The sequence below is a fragment of the Ceratotherium simum genome, chromosome X (assembly GCF_057802395.1).
Source record: "Ceratotherium simum simum isolate JZ-2026a chromosome X, ASM5780239v1, whole genome shotgun sequence".
Lineage (NCBI taxonomy): Eukaryota > Metazoa > Chordata > Mammalia > Perissodactyla > Rhinocerotidae > Ceratotherium > Ceratotherium simum.
The window spans coordinates 15,174,659-15,193,233 of NC_141940.1; the positions used below are offsets into that span (position 1 = coordinate 15,174,659).

Below are 18,575 nucleotides of genomic sequence, written 5' to 3' on the forward strand. Positions count from 1 at the left end.
ACAAAAAAACTGGGATTCCAGCAATTCCAAGTCAATTTCCTCCTCTAGTGAAGCGTAAGGGGAGAATATAGGAGAGAGGGTCAATTTTCCCCTTTCCCAGGCCAAACACTGTGAGGCTGCCTGGACCTCCTTCTTCACCTTCACCCAGGGTGTCTTGGCAGCCCCACAGTTCCCCTTTCACCCTGGACTCTACTGTTGAGCTGGGGGCTGCCGCAGCACATCACCACTCTTAGCCTCTTTACTAGAATCACAGAGTTGGAAAGAAAAGTAAAATTCCAGTGGGCCAGAGACATACCTCCCAGAGGTGCGGTTCTCTGAGAGACGCTGAAAACTTCAATAAGCGCCTCTCCCACCTATGGGATGCCCGTGGTCATGAGCTACACACATCCAGCTGGGCTTGAAAGAGGTTGCCACAATTCCTTTTGGTACCTTATCCAGTGTTGAACGCTCTTCCTTGTCCACAACTACTTTATGAATACCAAATGTGGTTGTATGTTCTATTTTTGTTTTGTTTTTCAGTTCCGTTTCATTGCTTCTGAGTTCATCATTACTCAAAATAAAAAAGACTCACTTAACATTCACTTCTCATTGCTAAATCTCCTAAAGAATTTGCTCCCTATGTTTTTCTTCTCTTGGCTTAATAGTCATGCTCCTACCTATATTTTGTTGCCTGTATTTTCATCTTGGTGCCTAATCCACTGCCCTCTCTCCATATTTTCCATGTTGAGTCCAGAAGCAGAATGGTGAGGAGGTATGTGATAAGTCAGGCACAGCCTAGGAATTTGAAGACCTGGGTTCTAGTTCCAGCTTTGTCTCTTCCTACCTGTATGACCTTGGGCAAGTTATTTAAGATTTCTAAGCCTCAGTTTCCTCATCTGTAAAATTCAGATAATAAATGTCCTTAATTTTCAGGGATGCAGCCCAGATGAAAACAGATAACAGAATTGGAGGGGCTTTCTGAACTACAGAGCATTATCAAGAGTAAGATATTACTCTAAGGTAAAGGTCTTTCCAGTGCTAAATAAAATAATCATCAGATCTCCACTGCTTGTTCACACAGTGATGGACTTGTCTGATTTTGCTCTGCACATTTTCTGAACCATGCTAGATTTTTAGCTCATGATCAGATAGTGGTTTGCCACAATCCCTTTATTGTAGATAAGATTATTTGCTGGAAAGGTAAGATGTTGCTCAATTTACAGGTGCCCATTAAGGTAGATGTATCTTGTCTAGAATTTTAGAAACCAAAGTTGTGGTCCTCACCCAAAGAATTTGATTCCACCTATCACCAGAGGGCTTGTACAAATGGGGAGACAGGGGTTTTGTTTGTCAAAACTAGGTACACTAGTAGCTTTAGTGGACAGAGGCCAGCGCCAAATGCCCTGCAGTGAGCAGGATAGTCTCACACAATGAAGAACTGTTCCACCCAAAATGCCAACAGTTCATAAAAATTATCTGTCCACCCTTACGAGGAGACTTACATCAAAAGGCTGAAGGGTAAGTTTTGCTCAAAAGGTATATACCACAACTCAACCATCCAAAAGAGAGTTGTCTCTCCAACTGAGTCCCTTCAGGAAGTTGCAGTCTCATTCCGACCATAAATCCAGTAGTTTTAACCTTTTAAAAAATGTTTCTTTTGGAATTAATGCCCCCTCCCCCAAGAATTTTTATGACTTTCTATTTTATTTTTTCTTTCCTCTCAATGGTTAGTAAATATTCATATTTTGGGAGTGGTTTTAATTTTTGGAAATATTCAAGCCCCATTCCAAACACCAGGAGATAAGACTGGATGACACTGTTTGGGGTCCAAGTGAAATATATCTAAAAATTGACGACTTGTTTTTTTTCCCCCTCCTGTGGCTTGTAAACTTGCTGAGAAGTGGAAAAAGATGAAAAAGTGATATTATATGATAGTCCAAAATACATCAGCTCCTGAATAATCGAGACTTGGCCATCCTTGCTGTTTGAATTAGGATAACCACCAAGTAGCCACATTATAGGGTTTTTTAAACTTCCCTATTAATATACCCTGGAATTTCCTAGTTTTTCCGTAATTACTATGTATTACTTTTATAAAAGGGGAAATCAATTAAAGACGTAATATAATAATTTTCTCACTATGTTCAAGTTTTCCTTTCCCACCCTCCTCTCCTCCATCCCCCAGAAGAAGGGGACACACCATCCTGAGAGCTCACATTACCTACCACTCACTACAATAGGAGAATGACTTAATAAAGTAGGATACATTTACTCATCGGGAGGTTACGAAGCCATTAATATGATCATTTTGAAGGCTGCAGAAACATGGAAGCATGTATGTTTAACACAAAATACTAAGTGAAAAATTCAGAATATAAAATAATAGTCACCTAATGGTTGCAACGACGTAGAAACTTATGCATATGGATCAAAAGTCTTTGAAGATAATAGGCAAAAATTAAAATATTAGCCATAGGTTGCAGGGACTATGGGTGGTTTTTCTTTTATCAAGATTGTCCTAAATATTTTTTATATCGTCTTTTCTTTTATAAATATTTCAAATGTAAAAGAAAGATAACTGTGTTTATTTTATTTATTTATTTTTTTAATTTTATTTTTCCCCCAAAGCCCCAGTAGATAGCTGCATGTCACAGCTGCACATCCTTCCGGCCACTGCATGTGGGACGCGACCCCAGCATGGCCGGAGAAGCGGCGCGTTGGTGCGCGCCTGGGATCCGAACCCCGGGCCGCCAGCAGCAGAGCGTGCACACCCAACCACTAAGCCACGGGGCTGGCCCGATAACTGTGTTTAGTATATTTATTCCAATTATCTCAATGAAGTATTTTTGTAATTTAAAAAAATGCACAGTGTTTGATAACCCAGTATTAAATTAAATAATACATATGTGATTATTTCATGGATTCATTTTATGCAGAAAACATAATTAGTGAAACATAATGTCTTATCCTGTGCAACCTTCCATTTCCTTTTCTATGGAAGGTGAATTTTCTTTATTTTCAGTATATCTGGATAGGGGCTCATTGTTTGTGAAGTACTTCACCTTTATGAATATTTGAAAAATAAATTAAGCAATTGAAAATGAAGATGCAATGATTTGCCTAATTTTTTATTGCTGTTTTCCCCTTGAGGACTTGAAATACTCTAAACAATCCACCTGAAAAAAAGAGGCAAATATGATGGACCTTGAAAAGATCAAAACTCAAACCAAATTATTATTTGTTCTCAATATTATCAGATGTGTGGTTTAATTGCAACTGAAAAAAGACAAGAAGTCATGAGTCCCATTTCCCAAATTCTCACTAGCTTTTCTCCTGTCTCTGTGATCTTAGAATAGTCCGATTTTTTTGGCCCTTATTTTTCTCTACTGGGACTGCAAATAACTAGAAATGGATGTCCTTTTGATGTAATTTACCACTTGGAAAGAGTCATATGGTAATATCTCTATTAACAAGGAAGCTATGTGCCAGACCCACATTTTGCTGCCAGAAACCTCATTACCAAAGGTAGAGATAATACCCAGGATGAGACAATGAATTCAGAGTATAGATTCCCTCCCTGGGTGCCCCTGCAAACCATTCCTGACTTCTCACCTAACTCAGGCCGTATCTCCTCAGCTTCTTGCCAAGGTGGGAGGAGACAATGACTTCCACTTTAGCCCCCAGAGACCTCAAGCTAAAACTCCCTTTTCCCCTAGTTGCCTCCACCCTGACCCAGCTGCAAACTGATTGGCATTTCCCCCAATGCCCTCTGGGCCAGGAAAGACTGTGTAAAAAGATGCTTTCTTCACTCATTCACTCACTCAACAAATATCTATTGAGCGCCTACCACGTGCCATGTTGCCAGATGTAGATCTAGGTTTTCTGGGTCTTCAAGTTTATACATTTTGTAGGGCTATCTTTAAGAAAAAGAATGCCAAAAATATGTAAATATAAAATTAGGTAATAAAATGAACATTTCCTGAGAATTTAGAAATCACAACATATCACAAATTTTAAAAGCTGAAATAGCACAAACATTACAAAATCTGTAAAAATAACATAATATTTATATTAACTGCTTGATATATATCTATAAAAATTTTTCCTACTTTTTATGCTACATACTCTTTGATTATCTCTTTATATGACGATGATTTCATAATATAAATTTTCGTACAAAGAAAGATAATTCAATATTTCCTCTAGCATGATTGATCAAAATTTGTTTTTATTATTGATAGTTTAGAAAAGTTTCTTTCATCATCATGATTCCTTACATAATTAATATCACATAAACTTATAGTTTTTTAATGAAAATAGGGGGCATACTCTTTTGAGCTTCTCTCATATATGACCTGTAAGATTTGGAAGAATTTGCTATAGACTAGCTTCTAGTTCTGTAGATTTCAACTTTGTTTCTCCTGCATTAACCACATACTTTCAAAGACGGACACCATGAGACACATTCATATCAGGATATGTCCTGGTGCCTGGTGAGATGGCACAGTGAGTGGTAGTGTAAGCCATTCCTACCCCTGACAGGTAGAGATAACATAATCATACCTCCAGGTGATTGCAAACAACATAAATATACTCCATTAGGCCTCAAATAAATGCATCTCCACTTCTACAAAGTTTCAGTAATACAAGACAAATAAGTCCTAGAGATCTACTGTATAGCATAGTGTCTATAGTTAACAATACTGTATTGTATATGGAAAAATTTGCTAAGGTAGATCTTATGTTAAGTGTTTTTATCTCACACAAACAAAAATAATAATAATAATAATAAATAAAGAAGGAGGGAGGAAGCTTTTGGAGGTGATGAGTATGTTTATGGCATACGTTGTGGTAATGGTTTCATGGGTGTATACTTATCTCCAAACTCAAGTTGTACACATTAAATATGTACAGCTTTTTGTTTGTCAATCACACCTCAATAAAATATTTTTAAAAATGTATCCCCACTTCAACTTCCCCTTAGCCCAATCCCCAAAATGCCTGTAGCCACTCAGATGACACTCTACAAGAAGAGAAGGGTGATGAAGAGAAAGTCAAAATGGAAAGAGACAGTGGTATTAACCATTTTAAAATTTTGCAAAAACATAAAACCACATGAACACATTGCCTTGGGAGGGACCATGTAAATGATGGGCCCTGAAGCTTATTTCTAATTTGCTTTGTGGTAAATCTGCTACTGCTTATTGTATATATAAAATTTCCTATCTCTGTCAAGAGGGACTAGAAAGATTAACATCCCAGCAGCAATGAGCACACTTAGTTCCCAGATCTTGGGAATTCTGGGATTCCTAGCATTCTCCAGTAAATGGAGAGAAATGACTGATTGTACGTCTCTAAAAGGGAAAAGCACAAAATGAGTCTGGAACATCTTGTTGTGCCAGAAAGTAAGAAAGTGTCCCAAAAATGATGGGGGCATGTCAAAAGGACACAGAAGCTAACTTGAAGTGGTTCCCATTGACCAAATCTGAGATAATTTGAACATCAAAATAAATAATGATAGTAACATATTATAACCCATTTTATAAAATAGAAATTCATGAGACTATATTTTTATAAATAAATAAGGAAGAAAGAAAAGCTGTTCCTTACGGTAGAATGCCAACTCATAAATGTAGAAAAAATGGTAGAATTAGAAAATCACCATTGGAAAAGGATATTGACATAGTCTCAAAGTATCTCTCCACAAAATACTTATTTATAACAAAGGGAAGACAGTAACTTTTCAGTGTAGAAATCTGGTAGATGCCACCTTAACCAGTGTTTAGAGTTAACGTCACTACTATTCGGAAAATTCAATGTGTCCCTTAATATGATACCCTGACAAAAACACTACATTACTTCTGTGGTATTTTTGCCAAAAAATGCGTAACAGAATCTACTCATGACGAAGCATCAGACAGACCCAAACTGAGGGACAAAACAACTGTACTATACCCTAAAAATGTCTAGGTCATGAAAGACAAGGATAAACTGAAAAACTGTTCTGGATTGAAGGAAACTAAAGAGATGTGATAGCTAACTGTAACATGTGATCCTGAATTGGATCCAGGACCAGAAGAAAAAATATATTTTATTCATTGACAAATTGATTGCTATAAAGGACATTATTGGACTGTTGATGAAATTCAAATGGAGTCTGTTGATTAGATGATAGTATCGTATAAATGTTAATTTCCTGATTTTGATGGTACCACTGTGATTATACAGAAGAGTACCCTTGACTTTTAGGAAATACACACTGAAATATTTAGGATCTTTGTGCATCATGTTTGTAACTTACTCTCCATTGGTTAGGAAAAAATAAGATAGATATTTATTGAAAGAGAGAATGGTAAAGTAAATGTGAATAATTTGGGAATCTGAGTGAAAAGTATATGAGAGCTTTTGTACTACTCTTGCAACTTTCCTGTAAGTTTGAAATTATTTTCAAATAAAATTTAACAAGAAAACAACTGGATGCATATTTAAAATATTACATTAAGGAGTGGGTGTGTACTTAATCAAACTAGTCTGCTTTAAACACTACTACACTTAGCTCATTAACTACGTGGAGTGGTGAGAGACCTCAAGGAAAACCATTCATAACATAAATGATCTTAACATAATCATAAGGGTCAGTATAAAAATACTGTTCCCCTCTTGACCAGTTCTTAATCATAACAGAACTTCTCCAAGAACACTTCTAGAGTGTAAAGTGAGCTATACCTATTTCTAAAAATCAGCCATGTCAATTAGCCCTGAGCTAGAGGTACTGGGTTTATTAAATGAATAATGGAGGCAGGTTAAAGATATTAATAAAAAATAGAGAATGTGATTGTAACAGTAGCATTGGCATTCACTTCCATTGTTTATTGACAAGAGTCTTAAAAATGAAGTCAAGGAGTCTGTTAAATACATAAATATATAAAAATTGATCTAAAAGGCTGCCAACAAGTCTCAAGTATCTAGGAGAAAAGGGCTACGAAATACCAACTAGTGATCTTGTGACTATTGTCATTGTGCTCATTAATAATTTTCTCCAGAACACGATTGCACTACCTCTGCAGTGTGTCTAAGTGAAACGAGGCAAGGAGGACAAGAAAATTCTCTTTAGGGATTTCTCTTTTGGTTATGGAAGCAAGAACCTAAGATGGGAGAGCAGTTTGGGACCTTACATCAACCCTTGGTAAGAGGCCTGACTTGTAAAGATATTGAGGATATAAGGGCTGAGAGGGTCTCACCTAAGAGATTATGTCTGCCACAAAACCTTGATTCTACAGAAACTGGTTAGCAGCGGAGTTAAGGCTTCAAACACAATCCTTCCCGAATCCAAGTCTAGCCTTCTTTCTATTACACCACTCTGCCTTTCTGATGCAAATAAATTCTTTTCACAAATCAAAGGTTTCCTATAGAAACCTATGGCACCTACAGAAAAATTTTAATTTCCCATACCATGTGTAGAAGCTGGCACATATACTAAGCAGTGACAGTTAACATGAGCACTGTTATTAGGGAAAGTGTTTATGCCAGTTCTTTCCTACCTCACTGAATGTTTACTCTCCAAATCTCAATAAAACAAAACTAAAGAGAACCGTCACCTGTTTCCGGGATTCGAGTTGGAAGGACTATTACCAATGAGCAACATCAACAGAAACCTTAAGATCCTCTTTGAACACATCACTTGTCCAAGCCATATTATAAGGAAAATCAGAGTCTTTTGTATAGGAGAAAAATCTCTGTGAGAAATATGCAGAGGAATCATTTCATTTCTTTGCATCTGCCCTCCTGGTGGGAGGTATCAGGCCTTGGGTAGCCCAAGAAGCTATAGGAAGCATATTACAGAGAGTTTAATTTATTCAAAGAAAATCAGAATCAACTAATCAGAAGGAAGGGAAAAATGCATTAATTAAACAGCTTTACTCATGCAGAAAAGCTGCCAGCATGAGCATTTCAAATTACCTGGGCACACCTAATGCATTTGCATTTGCTCGGTAGAAATGCGCTCTGCCCTACAAAACCACGAACATTTCATAATTCCATTTGAGCGAATAACAAAAGGGAATTGACAGCTAAGAACCACCTTCCACACTTGGGGGCTATAGCCTTTTCCTAGGAATTTTTAGCTCATGCAGAAATTCTCTTCTTGACTAGATGTGGAGAGAGGAAGTTTAAAATGTTCTGTAAAGTAAAAGGCTAAAAAAGAATCCCCCTCCTCTCCACTCCCCCAACAAAGGAGGTGGGGCCTTTACTGGCAGGAGGCTAACAGCATTCCTTTGTTAGATATTAACATAAAATAAGGCAGTAGAAATGGATGTCCATCAACAGAATTAGAAGGAACTAAGTTTTAAGAACAAAAGGTTTACTTCTTTAAATTACAGGAGTTGAGAAACAGCTGCAAATGCAATTTCTTTCCCAGAGTAAAAAACCTCAAAACGGTTCAATGTAATTATGTTGCGATGTAATTTTATTATTTCAGACCAAATGTGTATATTCATTCTAGCTAAAATAACCCTATAGGCAATACTTAAACTTATATACTTATATGCTTTATCTTAACTTTTTTCAACTCAGCTTATCCATCAAACAGCACCATGTTTTATTTTGGTATTTACTCCTGAGAAAGCTCTCCAATGTGACTTTCGAGCACATGATATTAACCAATGAAATCTACCTTTAAAATCTTTTAAAGATGCCTTATGCTTTCTATTGCTTTACTTTTTTACATCACATTTTTCTATTCCATTTTGCACAAGAAAATATGCTCCAATTACTAGCAGGGCTTATAACTCTGGATGTTGACAGTTAAGAATAATAGAAATGATCATTAGAAAACTTCTCAGAAGTTTCCTTTCTACTTCAGAGAGGAAAACGTTAATTTGAAATCCAAAAGAAATATAATAAAACATAAGAAATACCCAACTTTGGTCTATTTAATAGATAATACATGAGATTTACCCAATTTGGTCTAATTTAATGCATAATGCAAGTGGCTTTATACTCAAAGAGAGAAAACTTGTATTTGTTGTCAAAACAAGAGGCATATGAAGTAGGAAAGAAATTAGATATAGCGATATAGATATAGATATATTTCCTTAAACTGTGTGATTTGTCACATAGTGCTTACTAAAATATTCTGTAGTTTTCCCTAAAATGCCTTATCTATGCAAATTTGGGATCAAGCTTCTAACCAGATTGATTGTCTCAGATCTGCCTGTGAAAATGCAAGTTAAAATGATCAAGGCTGAACTGTCAATACATATGCCGGACATTTCCTCTGGATCAAAAAGACTAAAAGAGGAGAAGTTAGGCAGAAAGTAGGTATATACTGCATTGCAGAGGCCTGAGAAAAGCCTCCCTTCTAGAATGTGAATGTTTGTGGAAACTCAACTGTTTTATTTTCACACGGTCTGATCACATTTTATGAAGCTCTTTCATGCATCTTCACTCCTCTAACTAAAATAAACTGCTTTTGTGGAATATCTTTCCATGAATTCCTTTGAATGCAGTCATCATTTGTGGTAGATAACAGACAATAATTTCAAATACTAAGGGGCTTAAAGCGAGTGGCTGCTGAAATCGCAAACACCTTGGCAGGATACTGCTGACTGTCTAGCTTAGGTTTAAAAGCATTTAGGATCTTCACCTGGAAAATAACCTTTAGCAATTAAATATATCAGGGTATAAATGCACTGGTGAGACAGGTGTGTGAAATAGAAGTGAAAGTTTGAATATTTAGTTTTAAATATCCTGATAAAAGAAACTACAAAGATGTGTCATTGATCTAATCAATACTTGTTTGCACATTCCTTAGAGCTATGCTTGAAGCATAATAGGATTTCTAGGGGCCAAAACAACAAAAGGTGTAAACTGCCTTTTCAATTGCAAACTTTGTTCATTTATTCCTTCGGTAAAAGAATGCAAATCTTAAGTCATTTTTTCTTAACTAACATTAAATCTTTCTCACTAAACTTTTTTCAGAGACAAGGATAAAGTTCAGAGTAAAGTCAAGCATCTCCCCCTGAAAAAAAGGCAGTTTAAAGAAATTGCACTAAATCATTCCTGCCAATTAGGACCTGCCATTTAAATTGATTCTAGTGCTTGAGGTATTTTAACACACCTACAGATATGTATAATTCAGGAAGATAGATAGGGGTATTTAAGAATCTCAACACTTTTTTCTGTAAATGTTTGTAACGCAAACATAAATCAAATGAGAGCAACATCTTTCATGAGTGTGCACAAGCCAAAATACCCATATACTGGGATTTAATTTTCTAGTAAATATTTACCTAAAAATATGATGAGAGAATTAAGATATTTCACTCACTGTTATAATTATTTCTAAAGAACAAAGTAAGTGTTCAATAGTAGGTACTCAATAAAATTGGAATAAATGGCCAAATGGTCAACATGAAGAAAGGAAGAGAGGGGATTCAGCAGACAAGAGATACGAAGGAAAGGCAAAGGTGGAAAAGAGGTAGAGAAAAGGAGAACATGATATTTGTAACCACAAATTTGGCAATTTATCTCAACTGTTTCAAAAGATGATTTCAAGTTAAAAAAATGTGATTTTATTAGTGTTGAATTCAATCTCTACTCTATATACACATGTCATTTTAAAATGTACTACAGATATCCAAAAAGTTGATGTTAGTAATAAAGTTAACTAATTTCTACTCACATAGACTGTACCAAATTGTACAAGCTATTAATGTGGATTCTTCCCTCTTACCTGCACTCCAGGGTTTTATCTGTAACTACATCTAAGCCCCAAGTTGCGCTACCTTAGTTAATTCAGAAGTTAATTTATCTGTCCCAGATTGGAGACTAAGGAGACATGAAAATGTCAAGGAGGAAAAGTTCTTCTATATCCTCTTAAGATGACTCCTTGGAGGCCTATGAATTAAACTAACAAAAGACAGATTAACAAGAGAAAAAGCATACAATTTTTGTTGATATTTTACATGCATAGGAGTTCACAAAAAAGAAGAGAAACTCGAAGAAGCGGCTAGACTCTAGAGATTATATACCATTTTAACAAAAGAAAGGGGGTTTGGGCTTCAAGGAACAATAAATAGTGGGGAAGTGCCTAGGAAATATATAGAGGAACTAATGGAAGAGAAGGGTAACTTTAGTAAGGTTTGTTTATGCAGCCTCATCTCAGCGCCGACTTTCCGTCTCTGATGATGAGTCACTCTCCTCTTACTGATACAGGAGAGGGGGACACCTTCACAAAGGGCAATTTATGCTCTGCTTTTAGGCAGATAAAGGGAGGGCAGAGAACTCTTCCTGCATTTGTTTATTCTCAGTTGCCTTCAGCTCAAAATAATCCTTATACCAAAGTAGCATATTATGGAGTGGCGTATCCTGATCTCCTTCAACAACCAAATGCAATGTGGGTTCTGAAATTGGATTCTGGACCAGAAAAAGGACATTGGTGAGACAACTAAAAAAATTTCAATGTCTATATCTGCACTGTGCAATACAGTCACGACTAGCCACATGTGGCTACTAAGCATTTGAAATGTGCATAATGCAAATTGAGATATGCTCTAAGTACAAAATACACACTGGATTTTGAAGATATAGCATAAAAAATGTAAAGTATATTATTAACATTAACTTCACCTGTTCCTTGTTACTGTTGAAAATATGGCTGCTAGAATATTTAAAGTTACATTTGTGGCTTGCCTTATATTCCTATTTGACAGAGCTCGTCTGGAAATTCAAGCTAAGGTATTTGTACGTCACCCTGGGCAGCCATTGGGGGTCCTTGAGCAGGAATCTGAGATTGGTGTTTTGGGAGAATAGTCTGGCTATGGCCTGGAGGACGGCCTGGAGGAAAAGCCATACTAACTGGCAGCACATTGTGGGAGTCCAGGAGAAAGGTGATGCAGTTCTGGACTAAGGTCATAGCTGTGGGGATGAGAAGGATATAATTCAAGAGACCCCCGGCTCCTCCTAGACCCCCGTCCCCTTTAAGAAAAGGGAAGAATGACCTCAAAGGTGATCCAGAGATCATCAGGGCTGCCACTCTCACCACAGGTCAGGGAAGAGGGCTAGTTTCTCCTAGGTTTTAAAGGGTGGGGCTGCCTCTCCAGATTGGCAGGCCTGAATGACCTTGCCCAGTGCCTCAGGGGCAACGCCTTGCAGAGAGCCTCAGTCTGGGCAATCCCCCTCTGAGCCGTGGGGGTGACGTTGCTGCTCCAGTGGTCTTGGAGGGCAGAGCATTGGACCAAAGAGGATAATTCTTGAGCCTTAAGATCTCCTAGAATTTGCCTTGTGAGGTTTTGGACTTGCTTGGAACCTGTCACCCCTTTCTTCCTTCCAATTTCTCCCTTTTGGAATGGAAATGTCTAGCCCATGCCTGTCCCGCCACTGTATTTTGGAAGCACATAACTTATTGGTTTCACAGGTTCATAGCTGGAGAAGAATTTTGTCTCAGGATGAATCTTACCTTGAGTCTCCTTCCTATCTGATTTAGATGATATTTGGATGAGACTTTGGACTTTAGACTTTAAAGTTGATGCTGGAATGAGTTAAGATTTTGGGGACTGTTGGGATAGAATGAATGTGTTTTACATGTGAGAAGAAATAAATTTGCAGGGGCCAGGGGTGGAATGTTAGGGGCTAAATGTTTGTGTCTCCCTGAAATTCATATGCTGAAGCCCTAACCCTCCAATGTGATGGCATTTGGAGGTGGGGCCTTTGAGAGGTAATTAGATTTAGATTAGGTCATGAAATTGGGACCTTCATGATGGGATTAGTGCCCTTATAAGAAAAGACTAGAGAGAGAGAGAGCTCTCTCTCCAGGAGCACACACCAAATAAAAGCACACAGTGAGAAGGCAGCTGTCTGCAAACCAGGAAGAGAGCCCTCACCAGACACTGAGTCTGCCAACATGTGATCTTGGACTTCCCAGCCTCCAGAACTGTGAGAAATAAATTTATGTTGTTTAAGCCACCCAGTCAATGGCATTTTATTATAGCAGCCAGAGCAGAGTAAGATACCAGCTAAATTATGAACTCCTTGAAGATAGATACAATATGTTATACCTTTTTCTATACTCACATAAATCCTAGAAAAATGCTGAGCATAAAGTAAATGTTCCCCCAAAACTTCTTAGTTGATAGAATGATTATAACACACATTGTCTTCTGTAAATTAGGTTTATGGCCTAAATCTCTTTGTTTGTAACCACTGCTCCAAAATCTAAAATACTCTCGTGGTTGATATCATGAATAGGCACAATATTTTAATTGTTCTCACAAATGTTTGCTTAATATAAAAGAACTAAATAGAAGCTTACACATGATTGGACACTTGTCATCAGGTTCTGGTCCTTTCTCCACTACTTACTAGCTTTGTGATTTGGGGCAAGTCAGGTAAACTCTTAGATTTGGTTTTCTCATCTGTAAAATCAGACTTATAATGCCTTACCTAACTCACATGGTTGTTACGGAGATCAAATGTGGTAATATAGCACATACATAAAAGCATTAGACTTTTGCAATCAGAGAGACCTAGGTTTGAATCCAGGCTCTGCCAATTACTAGGTATGTGACCTTTATCAAATTACTTAACTTATTTGTATCTCAATTTACTCATTTGCAAATATAGGCACAATAATATCTAAATCTCAATGTTACAGCAACTTGAGGCATGAGGTATAGTGACTTGAGGTATATAGACTTGAGGTATGTCTATATGGGTACATCTATATAGATATGACTTCAGGAGCTTAGCACAATGCCAGAGATATTGCTGTCACTCAGTAAGTGATGGGTGTTATGAATATGATCAGAGTGCCATGAACATGTGATTATTATTCATTATTAATATTCATTATTAATATTCACAAAATTATTTGATATGGAAGCAAATGACTAACTATTGTGGGCACACTGCATCATTGACTCATTCACTGAATTCAAAAGAAAGTCTTCCATGTTAAAGTTTGTAAGCATTTATAGGATTGGAATAGTGATCAAAAATGAACTCCATCTTTACACATAAAACCCTTAATTATTATTTTTAAAGATCATTTTACTTGGAACTCTGAGAATCAAAATAGCTCTTCTAGATTGTTTATATGTCTTTTTAGCTTTGAAGAAAGTGTTTAAATTGATTCCAAGAAAGAATATGATTTAAAGTGAGAAATTAAACTCTGTATTTATAGTCTGGGAAGGATCTTCTATATGATCCTAACTCCTCAAGGCATATAAGTGTAGAATGTATTAGTTGGAAGGGCTATTAGGGATCATCTGCCAAACTCCTCATTTTACAGATGGGGAAATTTTGGCCCAGAAAGGAGAAATAGCGCAAGGTTACTTAGCTCGTGAAAAGCACCAGGACTAGAACGTTCATCTCCTGATTGTTAAGACTGTCTTCTTTCTATTGCATTATCTCTCAGTGCAAAAGACATCATTCTTTCTTCAGGAGTATATATGACATAAGTGAAGAGACTTAGAAAGAATTTTTAAATGTGTAACTTGATCTTGAACATACCCAGAAAATCCCGATTCTTTAGCCAGATCTCATATGCTCATGAGCAGTCAGTCATTGGACCAAACCTATAAGAAGGAAATAAAACTGGTATCAAGGCAACTAAATGACCCCTCCCACATCTCTCTCATCTGAATTATGTAACATGGTGTGCAGGTCTTGTAAGAAACTTATCCCAAATCATTTATATTAGCTGTCAAATCCATGTGATAGTGATGAATCAAGTGTCTTAGAGGATTGTGCATAAACTCCTAGCATGGAGGCAGCCTCCAGTTTTCCCATCATTAAATGAGTAATAATATCAGTCACCTACATACATTTATATTATCAAGTCCACCCAATTAGCATTTTTTCACTCCATGAGAGCAAGTTTTCGTCCATTTTGTTTACTGCTGCACTGCCTGGAACAATGCCTGGACTTTATGAAAAGAAGAACAAGTGGTATTTTCTGAGTCTCAGTTTTTATATTTGTATCTTCTTCTTATCATGACTTAACTCAATAATTTTAAAAATGAGGCTATAATGTAATTTTTTTTTGTGAGGAAGATCAGCCCTGAGCTAACATCCGACGCCGATCCTCCTCTTTTTTTTTTTTTTTTGCTGAGGAAGACTGGCCCTGAGCTAACATCTGTGCCCATCTTCCTCTACCTTATATGGGCCGCCGCCACAGCATGGCTCAACAAGCAGTGCGTCGGTGTGCGCCCGGGATCTGAACCGGCGAACCCCGGGCCGCCGCAGCGGAGTGCAAGCACTTAACCGCTTGTGCCAACGGGCCGGCCCCTATAATGTAATTTTTGCATAAAAGTTAGTGAAGTATCCAAGATGGCACTATGTACTAGAGATTTTCTCATTTTCTCATGAACTTCTTGACTCCTCTTTGTAGTTATGGAGATTTTTTTTGGAACTTTCTTAAGACTTAGTACTTTTATGACCCTTTAACAGAAACTCCAATCAATGAGGAAGTAGGTCTAGAAGCTAACTGTCCATAAACTCACACCTTTCCCTATAAACATTTTATCTGTCTCCTTAAACAGTGAAACTAGTAATTAGAAAAAAATGTCTAATCGTCTTATATAGCACCTTATTATATCAAGCAATGAATTCTAAATGAAGTCAAATGAATTCTAAACATGAAGCAATAGAATGTTTAGTAAAACCATGAGACATCCACAGAATGCAAATATTATTTATAAATAAGGGTTTTAGTTCTTTTTCTTTTTTCTGGCACCTGATATTAGTAATGTGACCAATCTCATATACCCCCATCATATTTGAACTAGAAGCGTAGGATAGAATAAAGGGAAGATTACTGAAAAAGGCGGTGCAGTACTTAGGATGGGGACTGAAAGATAGCGGTGGGAGGGCGGTGGAGAGACGGGAGGAGCAGCTTTGCAACTGGTTCATAAATAATAGACTGCATCCCATCCAGCAACATATAAGAATAAAAGAAAAGTAAGACATTTGGTTATTGTTCAGAAATGGGAGGAAATTTTAAAATATTTCCAATGAGCAATATCGCCCTCACATTAGTACTCTGGGGACTGCTAGGGCTTCTCTTTTGTCTCTTCTGTTGCCTTGAATGGTGATCAGCAATGCATGATCAGCCAAGTGGCATCAGCTCTAATGCTATCATCATATGCCAGCCAGAGAGGGTGTGAAAAGGGAAATGGGATTTGCCACTGCAAATGCCATCTCGATTAATAAATATCTGAGACACGACAGGACAAAACAAAATCTCTCTTCCTCTTTCTGCATGCACCTTGCCTTTTGGGTTGTATTACTTGTATAATAAACCTTCTTTTAGAGCCTGTTGTGTTTCAGGCAGCTGGCAAGCAGAAGAAACCTCCCCAAAAGGGGTCATGTTAATCACTGTTTCAAACAGCGATCTAAAAATGCATTCTAACATGCCTTTGCAAAGGTACAATTCAAACGATGACCTCATGTGTTCCAAAGGGGAATCAGGTGGTGTCCCGTTTCCACAGCAATCAATTTCACAACATTTTGCAAAACTGCTCTGTGTGATGTCTTCCTTCAAGAGTAGCAATATCACAGTCATAACTTTCTAAATTTGGGTCTGCAGTAATGACAGACTTTGAATGAATGTTTTCCTACGCTATGGGAAAAAGCAGAAGTTCAACAAATTAGACTTTTCCCAGCTTTAAGCTCTAAGCTATACTAAGGTGACTCGTCTTTCTTTTGATCTATGTGAAATACCCAGCCTTTGACCGCAATGGAAGGTCAGAATTCACTCTGCTTTCTACATTTGGCTGAAAATTTTTACAATGATCACTTTTATAATCAGCAAAAGTTAGAGAATGTATATTCGGAGAATATATATCTGTGTGTACACATTACTCTTTGATATTATAGAATGCTGTCTGAAAGAGGCAAAAATGATAGTGAAGAGACATGAGTTCGAATCCAGAGTCTGCCAATAACTAGCGTTGTGACCTTTGACTTGTTTATTAGGCTCTCCAAACCTAAATTTCCTGATCTGCTAATAAAAAGGTCTCTAAGGACTTCTCCAGCTTTAAAAAAAAAAAGGTAAATAACTTCTGGACAAAAAAGAGGGAATTTGTGCCCTAGATGCTGAGTTTCCAGATGCACTCTAACCTGAAATTTGAAGATATTTGATATTGTGTGTTTGTTTATTATTTAGGAATAAAAAAATTAAGTTTTATATTCAGTTATTTCAAATGTATCACAATTCAGCTTCATGATCAACTAATTCTGAATTCAAGGAGAATTTTTTCTACTCTTTTTACTTCGTTCTGTCTAAAATGGTAAAATTAAAATGAGTATCATTGAAATCCATGATTTCTGCTCAGAAATTATCATCATACAAAAATTTTTTCCTCATCAGAATATTTTCCAATACTTTTTCATTAGAAATTGTATGTGTAAAAAAAAGTTTAACTAAACTATGAGGCAAAGTATTATGATTCTTAAACATTTTACTTTATAGTCAAACTCCATTCTGCTAAATCTGTCCTCTTGTGTTCTGTGTGTTCAACATGGCTGTTCGCCTTTAGTTCTCTGTCCAGTATCTGGTAATATAGCCAGAAGACCTAACCGGGTATTGATTAAAGCCAATAAGTTCCAAGAAAACAAAGCAAAGGTAACCTCCCACACATTATCTCTTAACCTAAACAGCGAAAATACGTCTGTATCACATACTAGGCAAAATGTGGCTGGTCTCTATGATTTTTATTCTTGCACATATAAATAGCAGCAGTTACTAAAGCCAAAGAAAAAAATAGACAAATAGGACATCATCAAAATTATAAGCATTTGTGCTTTGAAAGACACTATTAAAAAAGTAAAAAGATGGCTCCAGAGTGGGAGAAAAATATTTGCAAATCATACATCTGATAAGAGACTTGCATCCAGAATATATAAAGAACTCTTACAACTCAATAATAAAAAGACAACCTGATTTTTAAAATGGGAAAATGAACTAAATAGACATTTCTCCAAAAAATATGCACAAATGACCAATAAGCACATGAATATATGTTCAACAAAATTAGTCATTAAGGAAATGCAAATCAAAACCAATGAGCTGTCACTTCACATCCTTTAGGATGGTTTGAATCAAAAAGTCAGATAACATACAGAGTAGTAGGTTCATCGGTTGTAACAAATGTACCACTCTATGGAGGATGTTGATAACGGGGGAAGCTATGCGTGTGTGGGGCAGGGCATATGAGGGAAATCTCTGTACCTTCTCCTCAATTTTGCTGTGAATCTAAAACTGCTCTAAAAAATAAAGTCTTTATAAAGAAACAAACGAACAAACAAAGAAGTCTGATAACAAAAGTTGTTGGTGAAGATGGGGAGAAATTGGAGCCATACACCGCTGGTGGGAAAATAAAATCATGCAGCCAGTTTAGAAAAGTCTGGCAGTTCCTCAAAAAGTTAAACATAAAGTCACCATATGACCCAGCAATCCTATTCCTAGGTATATACCCAAGAGAAATGAAAACATATGCCCTCACAAGAAACTAGTACACTAATGTTCATAGCAGCATTATTCATAATAGTCCAAAAGTGGAAACAATCCAAATGTCCACCAACTGATGAACAGATAA

At 36.9% G+C, this 18,575-nt stretch overlaps 1 long non-coding RNA gene across 2 annotated transcripts in view; it reads right to left on the minus strand.

Annotated features, from left to right (window-relative positions):
- LOC147911749 (uncharacterized) overlaps window positions 1-18,575 on the minus strand; it is a 190,738-nt gene that overhangs the window by 152,317 nt on the left and 19,846 nt on the right. For both annotated transcript variants that reach the window (XR_015550667.1, XR_015550666.1), the window contains exon 4: window positions 14,488-14,552. This is a non-coding gene — a long non-coding RNA (uncharacterized LOC147911749). The remainder of the gene's footprint in view (window positions 1-14,487; window positions 14,553-18,575) is intronic.